The sequence below is a fragment of the Phyllostomus discolor genome, chromosome 1 (assembly GCF_004126475.2).
Source record: "Phyllostomus discolor isolate MPI-MPIP mPhyDis1 chromosome 1, mPhyDis1.pri.v3, whole genome shotgun sequence".
NCBI classification, from domain to species: Eukaryota; Metazoa; Chordata; class Mammalia; order Chiroptera; family Phyllostomidae; genus Phyllostomus; species Phyllostomus discolor.
Genome location: NC_040903.2, coordinates 100,271,495 through 100,290,964, shown reverse-complemented (window position 1 = coordinate 100,290,964; position 19,470 = coordinate 100,271,495). Strand labels below are relative to the sequence as shown.

The following is a 19,470-nucleotide window of genomic DNA, read 5'->3' as shown; positions in this document are numbered from 1 at the left end:
GACCCCCAGCAACCGCACATTGATGTTTCTCTCTCTCTTTCTCCCTCCCTTCTCTCTCTAGAAATGAATAAATAAAGTCTTTTTAAAAAAGATTGATTGATGTTTTAAAGTTATTACCATAAAATGTTTTATTTTATTCAGATTTACAAAAAAAGGTTTATGTTACGGGCTTTTGGTTAAGTTTGTTTTATAAACCTTCCCAAACTTTAAATTTTAAGAGACTTTTTAACTGAGAAATGACTTTGAGTTGTTCCAATAGGCTCTGGAATATTTCAAGGATTTATTTTCTCTCTTTATAAAAGTTTGTTTTTAACTAATTAGGCCTATTTGAGATGTTTGAAGTTACATGTGAAGCTTTAGCAAAATAATAATAGGAAGAAGAACAACTACATTCTTTTTGTATACCTCTTTGCTTTCCCCTGGGAAGATTACAAGTTTACTTGGACAATAACGTCCCAGGTATATACAGGCGACTTCCACCTACTGTCTTAGATAATAAAAACTGACTTAGATTATGTTAAATTTCCTAGAGATTGCCCTCTAAACCAGTATGTGAGTAACTCAGTTTATATTCTAGGAAATTACTAGAATCCCAAAAGAACATGATAGAATATCAAAGGAAAAGCTCTGATTCTGTTTACCCCAGGTAAAATATTTTGGTTATCTGATGTATAAGGATGAGCTACTAATTAACCCTGAGATACTCAAAGGAATCCTATTTTTCCTCTTCCAAAAATAAGAAAGCAACTTAGAGGATTCCTGGGTTTGACTGGACATTGTCACAGCTGGATTCTAAATTTTTATTAATGGCCCAGCCTCTAATGTTAAAATCAAATTGACCTGACCACTTCCTTGTTCCTAGGAATGATTTATAGGAAACTCCTTGAGAATGCTGACTTAACTTGGTTTACAGGAGGATCTTTGAAAAATAAACAGGAACGCTACCAAGCTGTATATACAATAACTTCCATGGTGCACATAACAAAGTTCTTATTTATCTGTCCACTTCCTTTAGACCCAAATACGATCATTGGATTTTATTCAGATGCCACCATCTCAAAAATACAAAAAAAACGTATTAGTTATGATTTTGCATTCCCTTGCAGGAGAGCTACAGCTTTAGGTAAATTAATAAAAAAATTAATTCTCAAATTGGGGAATTCCCTCTGAGTCAGTGATTGAGGGACTCCTTTACTAGACAAACAATGCAATCCATTTGTAGTATTTGGCCTGTTCTACAGTGTTCTCATTGTGTCTATCACCCCTAGTTCTCTGGATTGGTAGAACATACAAATGATACAATTAAACCTCAATTAGGTAGATTTCCAGCAGCTTTTAATCTCCCTTGGCCTATGTAAAGCTCCCCTTACAGTACTCCTCAACCTGAAACCTATGGTAAACAGAGCCTTGCTCCTTATGAAATAATCACCCGCCGCCCTATAAATCTAGATGAAGGAACATATGAATCAACTGTACTAAAAGAAGACAGTCTGCATTATTATTACAGGCTCATTAACCAGCTTCTAGGAACTAATAAATTAGTAACATTTCAGCGTGCTCCTGGAAGATGAAGACTTCAAAGACCACAATGTACAACCAGGAGATTTTTGTCCATTAGAAAAGACATTAAAGACTCTCCAACATTGTTGGAAAGGACCTTATCAGGGGCCTAAATGCCAATGGACATTTGCCCCTGTCCCTGATACTGGCCTCCATGAAAGACTTTTCAAGGATGAAAAGCCACCAACCACAAAGGCAGACAGCTATTCCAAGACATCAACAGGACTGTATGTTCCCAAATTGATGCTGCTATTGAATGAATGTACATAAAATGATTTCATATTGTTATTATCCTCCTTATGGCTTCCTAATGGAAATAATATCTATCTCCCCCAAACCCCTCTCTTATTAGATATGAAAACATTTAACATGGGTACCTGCTAATCTTTCCCATCTACTAGACAATGATATTCTGATTATTAGTCATGATAATGAAGTTAATGCTTTGTTGGCCACACAATGGTCTTCTATCAATATAAGCTTTGGTACATTTTTTTCTGGCTATATCTATTATAAAAAAACCCATCTTGAGCAAATACCTCCAAGAACATCTCCCTGATAATTCTCCTAGTAGAACTATATATAGGTCCAATGGAGAGGAGTATTGTATAGCTATAGCAATGGATGATGAAAAACTAAAAAAAAAATACCTGGATATGATGGGAAAGGGCTTGCAGCGACCTGCCCTATCTGTCACAGTATATCTTGTCCTCAGACTCATCAGCCATGCTCTTGTGACTGGCTGTCCATGAAACAAGAAAAAAGTCAGTGGGTCCCCTTTTAAAAAATTATTGGGATTACTTGGTGGGTAGATATGTCTATAAATACCCCACCCTCCTTGTATCCAGGACACTTGTGGGAAGCGCTATGTAACACTCAAACTTTAGCTAATTTGGGGATTACCTCTACCCATTTAACTATGCACAGGAAACTCAACATTTTGAGTTCATGCAGTATCTAGCCATAGCTACCCAATGGCAACAACATTCCTGGTGGACCCAACAATATTGGCCCTCTAAAAGAAATAAAAGGAGGACTTGGGGCTGGCCTTGGTGTTCTGAGACAGGCTGAACTTACAGTTAATGAAGAACATCATTCATTAGAAAAAGACTTGATCTAAAATAGGCCATGTAGAGGAAATGCTGTTTTAAGAGGAAGGAAACGGGTGGGAGGCAGCATGGGAAAAAAATAAGGCCTTAGCTCAATGGATAGAACAGACTCGACAGACTATAAAAACTCATGCACAAACCCAACAATAAAAACGTGCCTGTACCCTAACTCAACAGGGCCTACGGTCTATGTTAATGCAAATGGAATCTGAAGTAGCTATGAAATGGTGTCCAACTATAATGGGTGCAGAAGCCCAGGCCACACATTTGTGGGATTCATAGGGTTCCCTTGGATTTTGAAACATTTTGGATAGGAAATGCTATCTACAACATTGTGTCTTAAAAACCCAGGCACCTCAGTTAGATCCTAAGCATAAATTCTTAGTAGTCCAACTGGCTGGAATAGGGACCGTCCTCAACAACACTAAAATACTTCCAATGGGAAGTGGATGGACCATATTTAAAAATAATAAACAATAGGAACCCATCTGACTATCTAATTGTGAAAATCAAAAAGGTGAATGGTTATGACCCCAGTCTATCCTGGCCTATCATATATACCCCAACAAACAGCAATATATGTTATAAGGGAAAGGGACATTTTTGTTGGGAAGGGTTAGAGAATTTTTCAGTTATACTAAGTGACCTTTATTGTAAAAACACCAAGTTTACATCAAATGCCACTGGAATATGGTATAATACTGAAATTACAGGCAAAAAAACTTTGCCTGAGGTTAATAAAACCTGTGATACTATTAATACTAGATATCCAATATATTGGGAAATTGAACTTAATCCTCCCCATGAAGTCATTTCTACAGAAACTAACTGGCCAGAAGAAAAATTAGAGCTTCTAGATGAAATAGTAGAAAGTCTTAATTCATCTGACCAAATGTATCATAAGGTACAAACAACAGTGAATGAAGAAGGAAAACATGTTATTAGCTTAATAAAAAATTATGATGATACATGTAAACAGTTTTTTGTTTGGCTGGGATGCTTATTCCCCTCAGACTCTTCCTTGTCTGGTATTAAAGATTTTCTGGTCCTAATTGATGTTACTGGTTTAATACTGTTACTCCTGTTCATTGTATATACATGTTATACTAGATGCAGAAAAACAAAACTTCAGGCAAATGGCAAAAAGACCCAGATTATGGTAGCTCAAAAAAAAATGAGAAATGATCCAGAATATTTTTAACAAGGACATATAGGATCTGACTGCCTCCCATTCACCTGCTTTTTTTTTTTTTTTTTCAAAAATAACTGCAATTCAACCTTAAATGTCATCTAAGGTTATGGTCTTGCCCCATTCCCAGCAGTTCACTCTGTTCAGAAAAACGCACGCTGACTCTGAGACTTCCTAGGAATGAGCAAGCCTTCCTAGCATGGGGGACAAGCCAAACCACTGGACATCAATGCATTCATCCTTTGGATTGAGTTATGACCAAAAGGGGGCTATGTGGAAGGAAACAGGCCACATATTAACCTGACAAGCTAAGGGGAAGCCAGTGAGGCAACTTACAAACTCAAGGTCCTAAAGTAACCACAAAGGATGGTCTGAAATTATATTTGTAACTAAAATCACTTTATGGTGAGTAGTCTTGTCCAAGGACTGTATCTTTCCCTAACGAAGGTCAGTCTTTACCTTAACTGAACCTGTCTACTGTCTTTTTGCAGCTATGATAATATAACTTTGAAATGTCAAGGTAATGTCCTTTTTTCCACACCTCTTGGACACAACCACTGCACCAGAGCTAAGACCACAAATCCCCTCATTATTATTGTTATTGTGTTAATTGCTGACTGTTAACTTTCCTTTACCCACCTCTGAAAAATAAAATGTCTACCATTTTACCTTTTATCCAGTCTAAGCAGTCTCACCATCTTTGCTTTCTCCCACCTCCCTAATCTATCACCAATGGATTTCATGTAACCCCCCCACTTTATGGCTCCTCCTTTGATTGTAATGTATAAAATAAGGTGCTAAACTGCTCGTCTCTGGAGCATTTCTCAATCCGTTGAGATAGTGCTTCCTAGCAATTGTCGTCAGTTTGGCTCAAATAAACTCACCAAAAATTCTCTACATGTTCGAATGTCTCTTAGTTGATAGTACTGCGCTTTCGAAACCAGAACTTCTTCCAAAATCTCCGTGGTTCCTTTCCAGGGTGCCTCTTTCCAGCGTCTCCCCATTCCCTAGCAGAGGATCCCGGACTCTCTCTCTCTTTCCTCCTGCGACCAGGACTTTGTCTGTAACCCCGGACCCAGGACACATTCCCTCCCGCGAAAAACCATGGTAGGAGGCAACTTTCCGGAATCCACGTCTACAGCCCCACCCGCAGCCCACCCAGCCGTAGCCACGCGCTCTGGGCCAGCCCATCACTCACGCGACGAGAGAACACCCGGGAAGGCGCCGGCCTGAGGTCGCAGTCACGGTCGCGGTCCGGAGCGTTGGGCACCAGAGGGCGAGCTGCGGCTGCAAGGAAGCCAGCACAGGCCGCGCTGACACCGCTTCCTATAGCAGGCCTAGGGCTGCGGGCGGGGATAGCGCGGGGCGGCGGCCCCTCCCTCTCGCCCTGGCTGTCTAGGGTCCACGGAGGGCAGAAGGCGTCGCGGTGTCCTCCGGACTGAGATAAGCGCCGGGGCGGAGCCCTAGCTCAGAGTGGTGCGGATACCGAGTACCTCACTGCACACGCCGCCACTCTCCCTTGGGCCTGGGTCGCGGATACGACTGTCCCAGAGTTTCCAGGGACAAACCAAAAACTCTGTGTCTAGAGCTTGTAGAAATGGACAGTTGGCAATGAGCCCTGGTAATGACAGGACGCCAACCACCAGGATCAATACGTCCTCTGGCCTGGATGGATTTTGTCACCGCTAGAGACTCCAAGCACCAGGGGACGCTGACACCTAGGCTTTTTTCAGTTTTACACGTCGCCCATCCAAAGCAAGTAGACAGTCTCTTTCTACACCTCTTGGACACACAAAAAAAGGACAATAGAAGCTCTCTACTGATGAGCTTCTGAGAAATTAGGTTCATGATGCCCAGGGCCAAGGAAACCAGGAACTAAATCTTGGGCAGTGGGGCGGGGTAGGGTGGATGGAGACAAAACATTTTGAATGAAAATATCGGTGGGAACACTTTAAATGCATTCTTCACATTCCTGTAATAAACACGTGTTTATATGGAAAACTTGGAAAGAGATTGTGCAGATTCAGGAAAAGCTGCTGGTTTTCAGGCTTTTTGAGTGTGTATGCTATACCAAAATTCACCTGCTGCATCTACCTTTAGAAATTAGTACTTGCATCTAGATAGTTTCTGGTTTGCATTTACAAAAATTATATCAGTTAAATTGTTTAATGCAGCACAAAAAATTACTGTTAATTCTTCATCTCATACAAAAAAGTTTTAGCCAGGAGACTTAGATAGGAAAATGGATTACACATAATTTTTTCAAATGTTAAAAACACCATACTGTATACTTTAAAAAAAAAAAGACTTAAAAGTATATATCTATGAAGTACCCAAACCCTTGGGTGAAATTGTTTTGGGGTATTTTTTTTTGGATTAAACTTCTAAGTCAGTTTAAAGACACTGAAAACCCATATAACAAAGTTTGTCACTTTAAGCCAAAGTGGGGAAAAATTCTTCAGAGCTGGCTCTTAATAACTTTGCAAAATTGAAAAACACCCTCTAAAGAATAAAAAGTTATTGGTATCAGTAAAGATGAAAAAACTCCCAGCAAACTCTGAAGGTAATTCCAAAAGTCGACATAAAAATGGAGAAAACACACATGAAATTAATTTTTTTAAAAGCACATAAAGAAATAACAGAATAGTAAGCTGACTATAGCACTCTATAATTATCTAAAATTTAAAAAAAAACTATACAAAGAAAATTCCTGGAAATACAAGAAAATATTTGGTGTCTGGGTGGGAACATTATTGATTCTTTTTTTCTAGTTTAGTGTGATTTTATAAATTTTATATGACATAATGCAGATATACAACTTTTATAATGGGAAAATGAATTTTGCTTAAAAGTAAAATAAATTAATAAAATGTCAATGTTTGGTTTTAGTCAGTAAAATATATATATAAAGATATGTAAGAATACTTATAGTCTCATCCAAAATACTGCTAAAATCGCTAAAACAAACAGCAAAAAACCATTGGCCTTGTTCTGAGTCTAATTTTATATTTAATTTGTTAATTTTTTCATGTAAGTATTTTAATTTATTTGCTAGCTAAAGTTATAATTGATCCTAATCCCACCCTAACACTTTTTGAAGCTGATCATTGCCATCAAATTCTGTTTGACAAATTTACTTAAAGCCTGCATATTATAAATGTATTGCATTGCAAAGCAATGAGTCATTTTAACTTATATGTTAATGTTTTACTTTGGACTAATTATTTCAAATGTTCTGTTTCAGCTTTTAGTGTTTGGGCAATTTAAGTCACAGAGTATTAGGAAGGCAAGAACCTAAAGATAACCTCCCTAATTTTACAGATTAGTCACCCAGTCCAAAGGAAACTGATTTGCACAAGGTCAAAAGTTAGGAGGATAAATGAGTGACAGATTTACTTGGACCAGAGCCTTCCACCTTCCACCTAACGACCTCTCTGTTATTTTACTGACCAGAGTAACTGCCCAGTATTTACAGAGCCTGGTATTGAAACTTCCACTTTTTTTCTTTTCCATTTAACTAAGCTTTTCTCTCCTTCATATTAAGCAAGAAAACAAAAATCACCTGTAACCATCAGCTACATACCATTCGCTTTTAGTCTTTCTGTGTGAATACATATTTTCTTAAAAAACAAAAATAGACTTATATACAAAGAACAGGGATGAAAGGCATCATCTCTGGAGTCACATAGCCCGTGTCTGAACCCTGGCTTTCCCACAGTCTGGAGATTTGAACTTGAACTACTTACTTAGTCTTTAGGTGGTTATTGGTGATCAGGGGAAACAATCTCTCAAGGTAGTTACAGAGATGAATGAGATGATGTGTGTGTAAAGCACTGAACAGCCATTCTCACTGGTTAGAATTCAATAAATGGTAGCTATTACTATTTTATAAACCATGCAAACATGGTTTCCTGTCATTCAATATCTTGCTACAACTTTTTTTTTTTTAAGATTTTATTTATTTTTAGAGAGGGAAGGGAGAGAGAAGAGGGAAACATCAATGTACGGTTGCTGGGGGTTATGGCCTGCAACCCAGGCATGTGCCCCGGCTGGGAATCGAACCTGGGACACTTTGGTTCCCAGCCTGTGCTCCATCCACTGAGCTATGCCAGCCAGGGCAATAGCTTGCTACAACTTTAAATGTAATGGTTACATAGTATTCAATTGTTTATATGCTATAATTAATTTAACCAATCCTCCTATTACTCACAAAACATCCTTGTAGCTATGATATTGCACACACCCAGATAAATTCAGAAAGAGAATTGCTCAGAAAAAAAGGTTATGCCCATTAAAAATATTTTAATACACATATCCAATTGTTTGTGGAAAATAGAAACTTTGTGCTTAACATTCAATGCCTAATGTGGGGTTAAACTTTGGAGAAGCAAACGGGGATGCTGCTCTGTCAGGTCCAAGTGTGACACCTACATAAACCTCCTGAGGTTCATCGCACTCTCTTTCAGTCCCTCCAAAGCCTTGGATCTTGGGAACGCTTGCAAGCCCAGGGTTTTTATTGTGCCTGAGAGTATTCCTTCAGGAAAGTTAGGTGGCAGCCCAGAAGGTAGTGAAGGATTTTCCCGTTGTGTTGGGACCACTGTGGCATGGCAAATGGGAAGGAATCACTAGTCCTTTGTCTGACTGGTGATTTTTTGAGCAGACGCCTTCAATTTTAATGCATTCAATTTTTTTTTCTTTGTCTGAGGTAATTGAACTCATGTTGACATCTGGTGGCTATTTCATGTAACTAGTTTGGGGTTTTGCTCCAGACTGTTATTAGCTTAGTTTTGAAAGTTACGTGAGGGTTGGCTTTCCACTCTGAAGATTAAGAGAAGAGTGACCCATTGGGAATGGGAACTCATGAAGTAGTACTCTACCAACCAGAAACTTCTCAGCTTTGATTGGTTGAAAGCAGTTTAAATTATGGGAAATCAAACTCCAAAATTCTCCTGCTCCTCCCCGAAAATACCAGTTGTTATTACGAGAACAATGTGGAGCTGATTTGTGCATATAAAAAAAAATCTAAATGTATCAACCTTACTAAAAATGACAACTTATAAATAATGAAAATTATTTTCTCTCTTCTAAATTTAGATTGGCAGGAGAAAATATTTATGAAGCTAGCTTCTTGGGCTTAGGTACTCTTGTGTTTTCTTTATTGAATCTTCCTTCCCAGAGAAGGTAATTTCTTTCTGCATCTATGTCAGTGTCGTTTGTCATAAGAAGGAAATGCCATAGGGATGGAACACAGGCACAGACAGTCTGTTGGAGCTGCCTCGAATCTGCCAGTCTGGGACAGGAAGCGGTGCACATTTGGAGGAAAGCCAAAGACACTGTATGCACTACCTCATTCTGACTGTCTGTTCTTGCTCTGACTTTGGGGGTGATCTTTTGGCTGAGAGTTGCATGTTTGCTCTCTTGTAGAAGCCTTTCGCTTCCTTGGTCAAGCAGTAGGGTGTTATTGGTTTGAGTCGCTGTAAATCCTACCATCAATGCCCAGACAATAGATCCTTTGAATTGGAAAAACTTCCAAATTGAATTTTTTTTTCTAGAGAAGTCTCAAATTAGTATAATGACTTGCAGTTAAGACTCCCCTAAAAAAGATCAAAGGACAAAAGTAGAACAAAAATCAAAGTTCACTCAGACCCATTCTTAACTACTTTCAGATACTTGCAAATATTGTAAGAAACTAGGAAATCAGAAGTACAATTTTCTAGCACTGAAGAAGGAAAAAAACACAATTGGATACTAACAATACAAATTTTAAGCCACTTTAATGTGCTATCCTTCTTAGTTGGTACTTAAAGATTCTAACACAAACATTAAATTAATTAACAAGAGATTAAAAGGGACAGGAAGGAAAACCCAGAGATTTCCCAACAAGGTGGAAATTTTGTAAAGATCATTGTGATAGAAGATTATAAAAACTGGTATATTTAAACAGAATTTATAAGGGACCAGGCTGGGATTCTAACCCAGGTGTCTCCCTTTAAAAAAAAAAAAAAAAGATTTTATTTTATTTCTTTTTAGAGAGAGGAAAACGGAGGGAGAAAGAAGGAGAGAAACATCGATGTATGGGTTGCCCCTCGTACAGGGACAGCATCCATAACCCAGGCGTGTACCCTGACTGGGAATTGAACCAATGGCCTTTCGCTTTGTGGGACATGGCCCAACAGACTGAGTCACACTGGTAAAGGATACTTGAGCATAATTTAAAGGTTTTAATAAGTGATCAGAAGTCTGGCCAAATTGGATGCTGACTTTTCAAAGCCTAATAGGAACATTTTGAAAGTCTCAGTCGATCTTCCTGACGGATAACCAGAAATGCAAACCCAGCCCACACTGAATGAGGCTGAAAAATCAAAGGAAAACAATTGAGAAAGGTGTGCTTTTGAAACACACGCAGCTGAAGTCTCTGATGCCTGACCCCCACCATTCCCCTGCCTCCTTAAAAACTGTGAAGGGAAAATAAAATATCTGTGTCTTCCCTATGATTATTAGTAATTGTGTTTATGTTCTGATCTCTTTGTAATCTGTTTTTGTCTCTATATTTTATATGTGGTATAGTGATTTTAATATTGTTAATTTTAATACTTAATTGGTTTATCTAAGTTAAGAAATATATGAAAACTAACCAATTATTTTCAGGATCATATGATCTAGGAAAATATTTAATATTAAATCTAGTTTGGTTTGAATAGGCAGGTCTTTTAAAGCTGTTAACTTTAAATATAATGTTTTTGTACTACCTGGGTTTACAAAAATAAGTTCATATTATCTCTGTAACAAAATTTATCAAGAAAATAGCTTGGATAATAATTGAGTTTAAAATCTCATAGAGTTGTTAAGAGCTAATAAATTAAATAGATATAAATAAAAGGTTTTAAATAAAAAAAAATATATGTATATATGCACACACACATAGTTTCCCAAAAATCATTTGGTAACTTGGAACTTTAGTTTTACTAAGTTAAATACTAAAATTATCAAATATCAAAAGTAAGTTTACCTACTTTCAGCTTTTTATTACAGAGAATCTAAAAGGTAAACTTGTATCTGTTAATGGACATGTCTTGTACTTTATTAAAAAACATGTTGCCATAGAGAATTGTGAATGTTTGCCAATTTAAGAGCCTATGTTTCTAAAGGTTGTGAAATATATTCATTAATTTAAAGAATACTAACTGCTTACTTTTTGGTTACACTAGAAATTAAGGTTTCTAAGGGTTAAGAATTCTAATTAAGATGGAAAGAAATATGTGTTTTTAATAATAGAAGTTATAACATATAGAGATACATTTTGAGAGGATTAAAAGTTGTTTGTCCTAAACTGGTTATTTCTGAGTAAAAACAAAGACTCTCTAATGGGTTGAGGAAAGTTATAGAAGTTTATAAAAAGAAATCTTGAGAAGGAAAATTTTATACATAGTTATGAAATGGAATTATACATCAGTCCTGAACTGATGTATGATTTTGGTTCAATATGCAGCCCAACAATCTACCAGATGGAATTCAAAACACTGGTTATAAGAATACTCACTGAACTTCAGGGAAAAGTATGTGAACCCAGTAAAAAATTGCACAAAAACATATAAAGCATAGAAAAAGAACCCTTTAGAAATGAAGATTACAATAACTGAAATTAAAAATACATAACATAGAATCAAAAATAGATTAGATGTAGCAGATGCTCAAATCAGCAATTTGAAAGACAAGGTAGCAGAAAGCACCCAATTAGAACAGCAAAAGGAACAGTTTAAAAAAATGAGGATAGTTGAAGGGACCGCTGGGACAAAGTCAAGAGTAACAATGATGGAAACCTAAAGGTACCATAGGAGAAGATTGAGAGCAAGGGATTGACAACATATCAAGAAAATAATGACTGATAACTTTCCTAAGCTGTCAAAGAAAATACAGATATAAATTCAGGAAGTGTAGAAATCCAAAAAAAGATGAACTCAAAGAGGTCCATACCAAGACACATCATAATTTTTTAAATTTTGTTTTTCAATTATACTTCACATTCAATATATTATTTGGTATTAGTTTCAAGTTTCAGGTGGTTAGACAATCATGTACATTATAAAGTGTTCCCCTGATGTTACCAGTACCCACCTGACACATGGTTACTACATTATTACTGACCATGTTCCCTATGCTGCACTTTATATCCCCGTGACTGTTTTATAACTACCAATTTGTACCTCTTGTTTTCTTAAGAGTATGCTTATTAAAGCTGGGGACAGTGAAACAAAGAAGGTACAGGAGGGTAGCCTGCCATGAGCAGCCATGCCCATTGCTCACCTGGTTGCAATCTTGTGGGGATCCTGAGAGTTTAAGAGATGTATACCTCAGAGGGACAAATGGTGTGTGCATGCTCCTAGAAGGGAGAGCACCTAAACTTCTCATCCCCCCCCAACCCACCCTGTAGTACTCATCAGTCTGTTCCCTGTATCTATGAGTCTGTTTTAAACTTGTGTATTCTTTTATATTATTCCTTAGATTCCACATATAAGTGAAATCATATGGTATGTGTCTTCCTCTGACTGATTTATTTCACCTAGCATAATATCCTCTAAGTCTGTTCATACTGTTGCAAATGATAGACTTCATACCTTTTCTATGGTCAAGTAACACTCCACTGTATGCTTGAAGGGGGAATCCTCAAAAACCCAGAATTTATTTGCAAAAAAATTGTGCATGTATTCTTACATGTTTAAACTTTTGTCACCTTCAAAGTACTCTCCATTTGATGCAATACATTTCTTGAGACATTTTTTCCACTGCTCAAAAGAGTTTTGGACTTGTTGATTTTGATGCCTTTTAGTGTTTCTGCCATTTTTTATTTCACTTCTTCCACATCAGCAAAATGTTTCCCTTTGACAACATTTTTCATCTGGTGGGAAAAAAACATCCCTCAGAACAAGACTGGTTCAATAGGGAAGGTGGGGAATGCAGGGTCATACCAATTTTGGTCAAAAACTGCTGAACACTCAGCTTAGTGTGGGCAGGTGCACTCATAAATCACCCATCATAAAACTGGCAAACACGTTGAAAGAGTCTTCAAAAAATATTCACTGAAGCTGAATGCAGGTTCTCACAACAATGCCAGCTGGTACTCTGATGCAGATGGGTTCCTGGAACACACATGTAGTGGAGGAAACCTGTACTGCAAGGGGCCCATCCTCCAGAAGATAATTCCATTTTGTGGGAGCCCCCCTCATATGTACCACCACTTTTTTATCTACTCGTCTATTGATGGGCACTTGGGATTTTCTCCATATCTTAGCTATTGTACATTATATTGAAATGAACGTAAGGGTGCATGCATTCTTTCAAATTAGTGTTTTTGGGTTCTTTTCCTTTTTTCTTCCTCTCTCTCTCTCTCTCTCTTCCGCCTTCCTCCCTCCATCCCTCCCTCCATCTCTTTCTCTCTCTTTTTAGGAACATCCATACTGTTTTCCAAAGTTGCTTGATTAATTTGCACTCCAACCAACTATGCATGAGGGTTCCCATTTCTCCACATCCTCACCAACACTTTTTTGTTGACTTATTGATGATGGTCATTGCGACAAGTATGAGGTGATATCTCATTGTGCTTTTAATTTGCATCTCTCTGATGATTAGAGATATTGAACACATTTTCATATATCTATTAGCCATCAGTATGTGCTCTTCAAAAGTGAATATATGGGTCCTCTGCCCATGTTTAAATTGAATTGTTTGGGATTTTTGGTGTTGGGTTCTATGAGTTCTTTATAAATTTTGGATATTAACACATTATGGGATATATCATTGGGGAATATGTTCTGCCATTCAGTAGGCTGTGTTTTCATTTTGTTAATGGTTTCCTTTGCTGTACAAAACTTTTTAGTTTGAGGTAGTCCCATTTGTTTGTTTTTTCTTTGTTTCCTGGCCCAAGGAGATATATCAGAGAAAAATATTGCTATGAGAAATGTTATAGATTTTACTTCTTAGGTTTGCTTCTAAGAATTTTATGTTTTTGAGGGTTACATTTAAGTTTTACATTTTGAATTAATTCTTTTATATATTTAAAAAGGTGCTCTGGTTTCTTTTTTGCCTGTAACTGTCCAATTTTCCTAACACTATTTATTCAAGAGATTGACTTTTCCCCGTTGTATGTTCTTGCATACTTTGTGAAATATTAATTGACCAGAAAAATGTGGGCTTATTTCTGGGTTCTCTATTCTACTTCATTTATCATTATGTCTGCTGTTATACCAACACCATACTTTTTTTTATTACTATAGCCTTATATTTTAGTTTGATATCAGGTGGCATAAAATCTCCAACTTTGTTTTTCTTTCCCAAGATTGCTGTGGCCATTTGGGATCACATGTGATTCCATGTTAATTTTTAGAATGTTTGTTCTAGTTCTGTGAAAAATGCCATTGGTATTTTGATAAGAATTGCACTGAATCTATAAATTGCTTTGGTAGTATGGACATTTAGATTATGTAAATTCTTTCTATACATTAGCATGGTACACGCTTCTATATACTTGTATCTTCTTCAATTTCTTTCTTCAGTGCCTTACAATTCTCCAAGTTCGAGTCTTTTACAACCTTGGTTAAATTTATTCCTAGGTATTTTTGAAGCAATTATAAATGGGATTGTTTTTTCATTTCCCTTTCTGATAGTTTATTATTGGTGTATGAATTGCAACCAGTTTTGAATATTTATTTTGTGTACTGCTACTTTCCTGAATTCATTTATCATTTCTAGCAGTTTTTAGGTAGAATATTTAGAGTTCTATACTATAAGGAACTGGTCCACATGGCAGTGGCAAATGTAGCTCAGTCCTGGTTTGGAAAACTGACAAGTGCAAGGTGGCACATGGGAGACAGACCCACAAATTGGTTTTCCCATGGGGAACGAGCTGTACATTATATCTAGGCTGCTTCGAAGCTTGCTTTTGCTAAAACTCCCTCACCCTGAGTTGAAGCAGCAAACTTTTACTGCATATCTTTAAAGTAACTTCCTAAAGTCTGTGCTAATCCTCCCAAGGACAGAATGTAACCAGTTCAACCACTTTTTTCCCCTTGCATTTGCAAGGGAAACATCCTTTCCTTTGTTATCTGTAAAAGGTAATCACCTAAAGCAAACCTGGGCATAATGAATGAGGACCTTCCTTAATGTAATGCTCCCAGAAAAGCAACAAAACCCTGTCCAGGCAAGGGTCAGGTGCTCTCTCACTCAGGGAGTGGCCATGCCATCCCTTTTCTCCACAGAACTTCTATAGTCCACATGAATTTGTTCATTACATCCACAATACCACGGACACTGCTGGTCGGAGTCTGCATCACTATATATAGTATCTTCTCATCTTTAAATAATAACAAGCAGCCTTACTTCTTCTTTTCCCATTTGGATATCCTTTATTCATTTTTCTTGACCGATTGCTATGGATAGGAATTCCAATCTTACATTGAGTAAGAGTGGTGAAAGGCTTATAAGACAGTGGCGATCCCTGTCTGATTCCTGATCTTAAGGAAAAGGCTTTTAGTGTTTTGTGTTATTATGATGTTAGCTGTGGGTTTGCTATGTATGGCCTTTATTATGTTGAGGTATGTTCCCTCTATTCCAACTTTGCTGAGAGTTTTTATCATAAACGAGTGCTGTATTTTGTCAAATGTGTTTTCTGTATATGCTGATATAATTACATGATTAATATTCTTTATTTTGTTTATGTGGTGTATCACATTGATTTTCAGATATTGTACCAAACTTGCTTCCCAGAAATAAGTTCTAGTTGATCATGTTGTGACATGGATCCCAGCTCATGGTGTCCGCAACATTGTGGATGAGACACAACACATTCACATGGACTACCGAGTCTTGTGAAGGAAAAGGGACAGCGCGGCTTCTCTCTCAAGAGGAGAAAAAAACCTCAGCCCTTGCCTTGACAAGCTTTTATTGCTTTTCTGGGCACATAACATTGAGAATGGTCCTCATTTACTAGCACAGGTTCATTGCATGTGATTACCTTTTACAGATAACAAAGGAAAGAATGCTAATTACTTCAAAGAGAAGGATGTTGCAGACCAAGAAGAAAAGTGTTTGAACTGGTTACACTTCATACTTGGGAGGTTTAGCACAGACTTTAGGAAGTTACAGTAAGCACTTGCTGCCTCAATTCAGGGTGAGGGAGTTTTAGCAAAAGCAAATCTCATAGCAGTCTATGTACAATGCAGGCCTGATTACCCACAGAAGAACCTATCCATGGGCATGGGTCCTGTGCATCTCCCAGTGGGAGCTGGGCCCATGCCATACAGAATGGTCTCCTATAGTGTTGTATGATATTTTTAACATATGGCTGAATTCAATCTGCTAATATTTTGTTGAGAATTTTTGCATCTATGTTCATCAGGAATATAGCCTATAATTTTCTTTCTCTGTAGTGTTCTTATTTAGTTTTGTAATTAAGATAGTGCTGGCCTTGTAAACTTAGCTTGGAAGTTATTCCTTCTCTTGAATTTTTTGAAATAGTTTGAAAAAAGTAAGTGCTAGTTCTTCTTTAAATATTTGATAAAATTCACCTGTGAAGCCATCTGGGCCAGGACTTCTGTTTATTGGTTTTGATTACTGATTTGACTTTGTTGGTCATAATTGTTTCGTTTAGATTTTCTGTTTCTTTTTAATTTAGTTTTAGTAGTTTGTGTGTTTCTAGGTCTCCCACATTGTTCAATTTGTTGTCATATAATTGTTCATAATATTTTCTTATAATCCTTTGTATTTTTGTGGAGTCAGTCATTACTTTTCTTTCATTCTGATTTTATTTATTTGGAGCCTCTCTCTTTTTTCTTAATGAATCTGGGTGAAGGTTTATCGATCTTGTTTCTATTCTCAAAGAAACAGCTCTTGACTTCATTGTATTGCTTTTTTTAGACACTATTTCAGTTATTTCCACTCTGATCTTTATTGTTTCCTTTTTTCTACACTTTGAGCTTTGTTTCTTGTTGTTTGTCTACTACCTTCAAGTGTAAAGTTAGATATTTTATTTGTGATTCTTTGTTCATTGTTTCTTGAGGTAGGTCTGAATTTCCATGCACTTCTCTCTTAGGACTGATTTCACCGTGTCCTGTAGACCTGGGGCCCTTGTGTCTTCATTTTCATTCGTCTCAAAGTGTCTGTTGATTTCTTTCTTGACATCGTTATTAACCCATTCATTATACCATTATACCATTCATTGTCAAGTCACATGGTATTTAGCCTCCATGTGTTTTTCAGTTTTTTTCTTGTAATTAATTTTTGGTTTCTTACAATTGTGGTCAAAGATGTTTGATACAATTTCACTTTTCTTAAATTTACTGAGACTTTTTTTGCCTTTAAAATGTAGTCTAGCCTGGGAAACATTCCCTGTGCACTGTAAAAGAATGTCTATTTTGCTGCTTTGAGATGAAATGCTGTGAAAACATCAAGTAGATCCATCTATTCTAATGTATCCTTTAAGGCTACGTTTTCCTTGTTCATTTTCTGTCTGGATGATCTTTCCATTGATCTCAATGGGGTGTTGGGGTCTCCTCCTATGACCGTATTACTATCAATCTCTCCCTTTCTAGCCATCAATATTTAGTTTATATATGTAAGTGCTCCTATGTTGGGGACATAAATGTTTACAAGACTTATGTCCTCTTGTTGAATTGATCCCTTATTCATTAGGAAATGCCCTATTTTGTCTCTTGTTACAGGCCCTGTTTTCAAGTATTTCTACCCCAGCTATCTTTTTCCTATTTGCATGAACTATCTTTTTATAGCCTTTTACTCTCAGTCTCTGAGTGCCCTTTGATCTGAAGTGTCTCAGTTGTAGACAGCACTCACAGTGGCGCAGAAGTAAATTTATAGTGTTGGCCACCTGAAACAACATTTATTCTTGTATTATTATTTCTTACTATATTATTTTCCATATAAATAACCATAAACCTACTTTTCCCCCATCCTGCATATGAGTCTGGCTTTCTTATCCATTTAGCTACCCTAGGCTTTTGATTGGATTATTTGATCCATCTACATTTAAAGTCATTACTGATAGGTATGTATTTGTTGCCATTTTATTCTTTATATTTGTTCCTCTTTTTTCTGATTCCTCTTAAAGAAGTCATTTGCACACTTCTGGTTATACCAGTTTGGTAGCAATGAACTCCTTTAGCCTTTTCTTCTCTCCAGGAAGCCCTTTATTTCTCCTTCAATTTTAAATGATAGCCTTGCTGGGTAAAGTAGTCTTCAGAGTACATCCTTACTTTTCATCACTTTGAATATTTCCTACCAATCTCTTCTGGCCTATAGTATTTCTGTAGAGAAATAAGCTGACAGTCTTATGGAAGCTTCCTTGTTGGTAACTAACTCTTGCTGCTTTTAAGATTCTCTCTTTGTCTTTATCCTTTGCCATTTTAATTATTATGTATCTTGGTGCAGGCCTCTGGGTTTATCTTGTTTTGGACTCTATGAACTTTCTGAACTTGTATCTTTTTTCTTCACCAGGTTAAGGAAGTTTTCAGTCATTATTTATTCAAATAGGTTCCCAATCCCTTACTCTCTCTTCTCCTCTTCTTCCTATGATACAAATATTGTTACATTTAATGTTGTCTCAGAGGTCCCTAAACTATCTTCATTTATTTAAAAAAATTTTTTCTGGCTGTTCTTGTTAGGTGTTTTCTGCCACCTTGCCTTCTAAATTGTTAATTCAATCCTCTTCCTCTAATCTTCTGTTGATTTCTTCTAGTGTGTTGTTCATTTCCAACTGGTTCTTTTTATGGTTTCTAAGTCCTTTTTTATGCTTACTACTTATATTCTTGTTGAAGTACTCACTGAGTTCATCTATTCTTCCCCAAAGTAGATATGCTGTGGGGCTCAGTCTACCTGATTACCTGAGCTAGGTGCTCCAGAAATATCCCCTGTGTGGGTTATGTGAGCCTTCCTGTTGTAGTTGCATCTTGATTGCTTTGGCCTGTCCATAGCTGACCCTCAGGCTGACTACCTATGAGAATTGACCCTGACTACAGTGTACAAGCTGCTGTGCAGGAAATGGTCCCACAAAACTGAATTCACTCCGGCAGGGTATGGTGCCTCCTGATATTTCCTTTGCATGTGCCACTTGTGGAGTTATTTGGGCCATGTTCTGATGTGGTCTGAAGCTCACCACCACATTGTGTTGGTTCTGGGGCCTCTTGGAAAGACTCCAGTTCAAGTCAATGTCAACACTGCCTGTGACATGTTGACAGGATCTCTGGGTTACCTATTTTGAGCTTCAAAGCAATCCACCTTTGTTGGGCCTGCATGCACGTGAGAAGGGCCAAACTGCATACCTAAGTGAGCTTCCATCAGCACCGAGGCCAGGGCACATCAGCAAAAAGCCCAAGGCACCCCAAGATCTGTGCCAGCCTGCCGGGTCTGCCTGCTAGGCCAAGTCACCAAAAGAGCTTGTGGCAATATGTGAGTTGTATGAAGCATGTTCTCAGTGAGTTGCCAGGTACTGAGATTCAGTACCTTTGAATGCAGGGATTCAGGAGAAGGACCTTTCCAGATAGGCTATAAAGAATTCTTGCGGAAATGTATTTCCCAGTATACAAAGTCTCCATAGTGAATCTCAGG

The 19,470-nt window shown here is 37.3% G+C and overlaps 1 long non-coding RNA gene across 1 annotated transcript; it reads left to right on the top strand.

The window, feature by feature from the left end:
• The first annotated feature begins 402 nt into the window (after positions 1-402).
• LOC118500791 lies at positions 403-19,236 on the top strand. The gene is made up of 4 exons (XR_004903372.1): positions 403-1,000; positions 15,447-15,450; positions 18,713-18,722; positions 19,226-19,236. It is a non-coding gene; the product is annotated as an uncharacterized LOC118500791 (long non-coding RNA).
• The last annotated feature ends 234 nt before the right edge of the window (positions 19,237-19,470 follow it).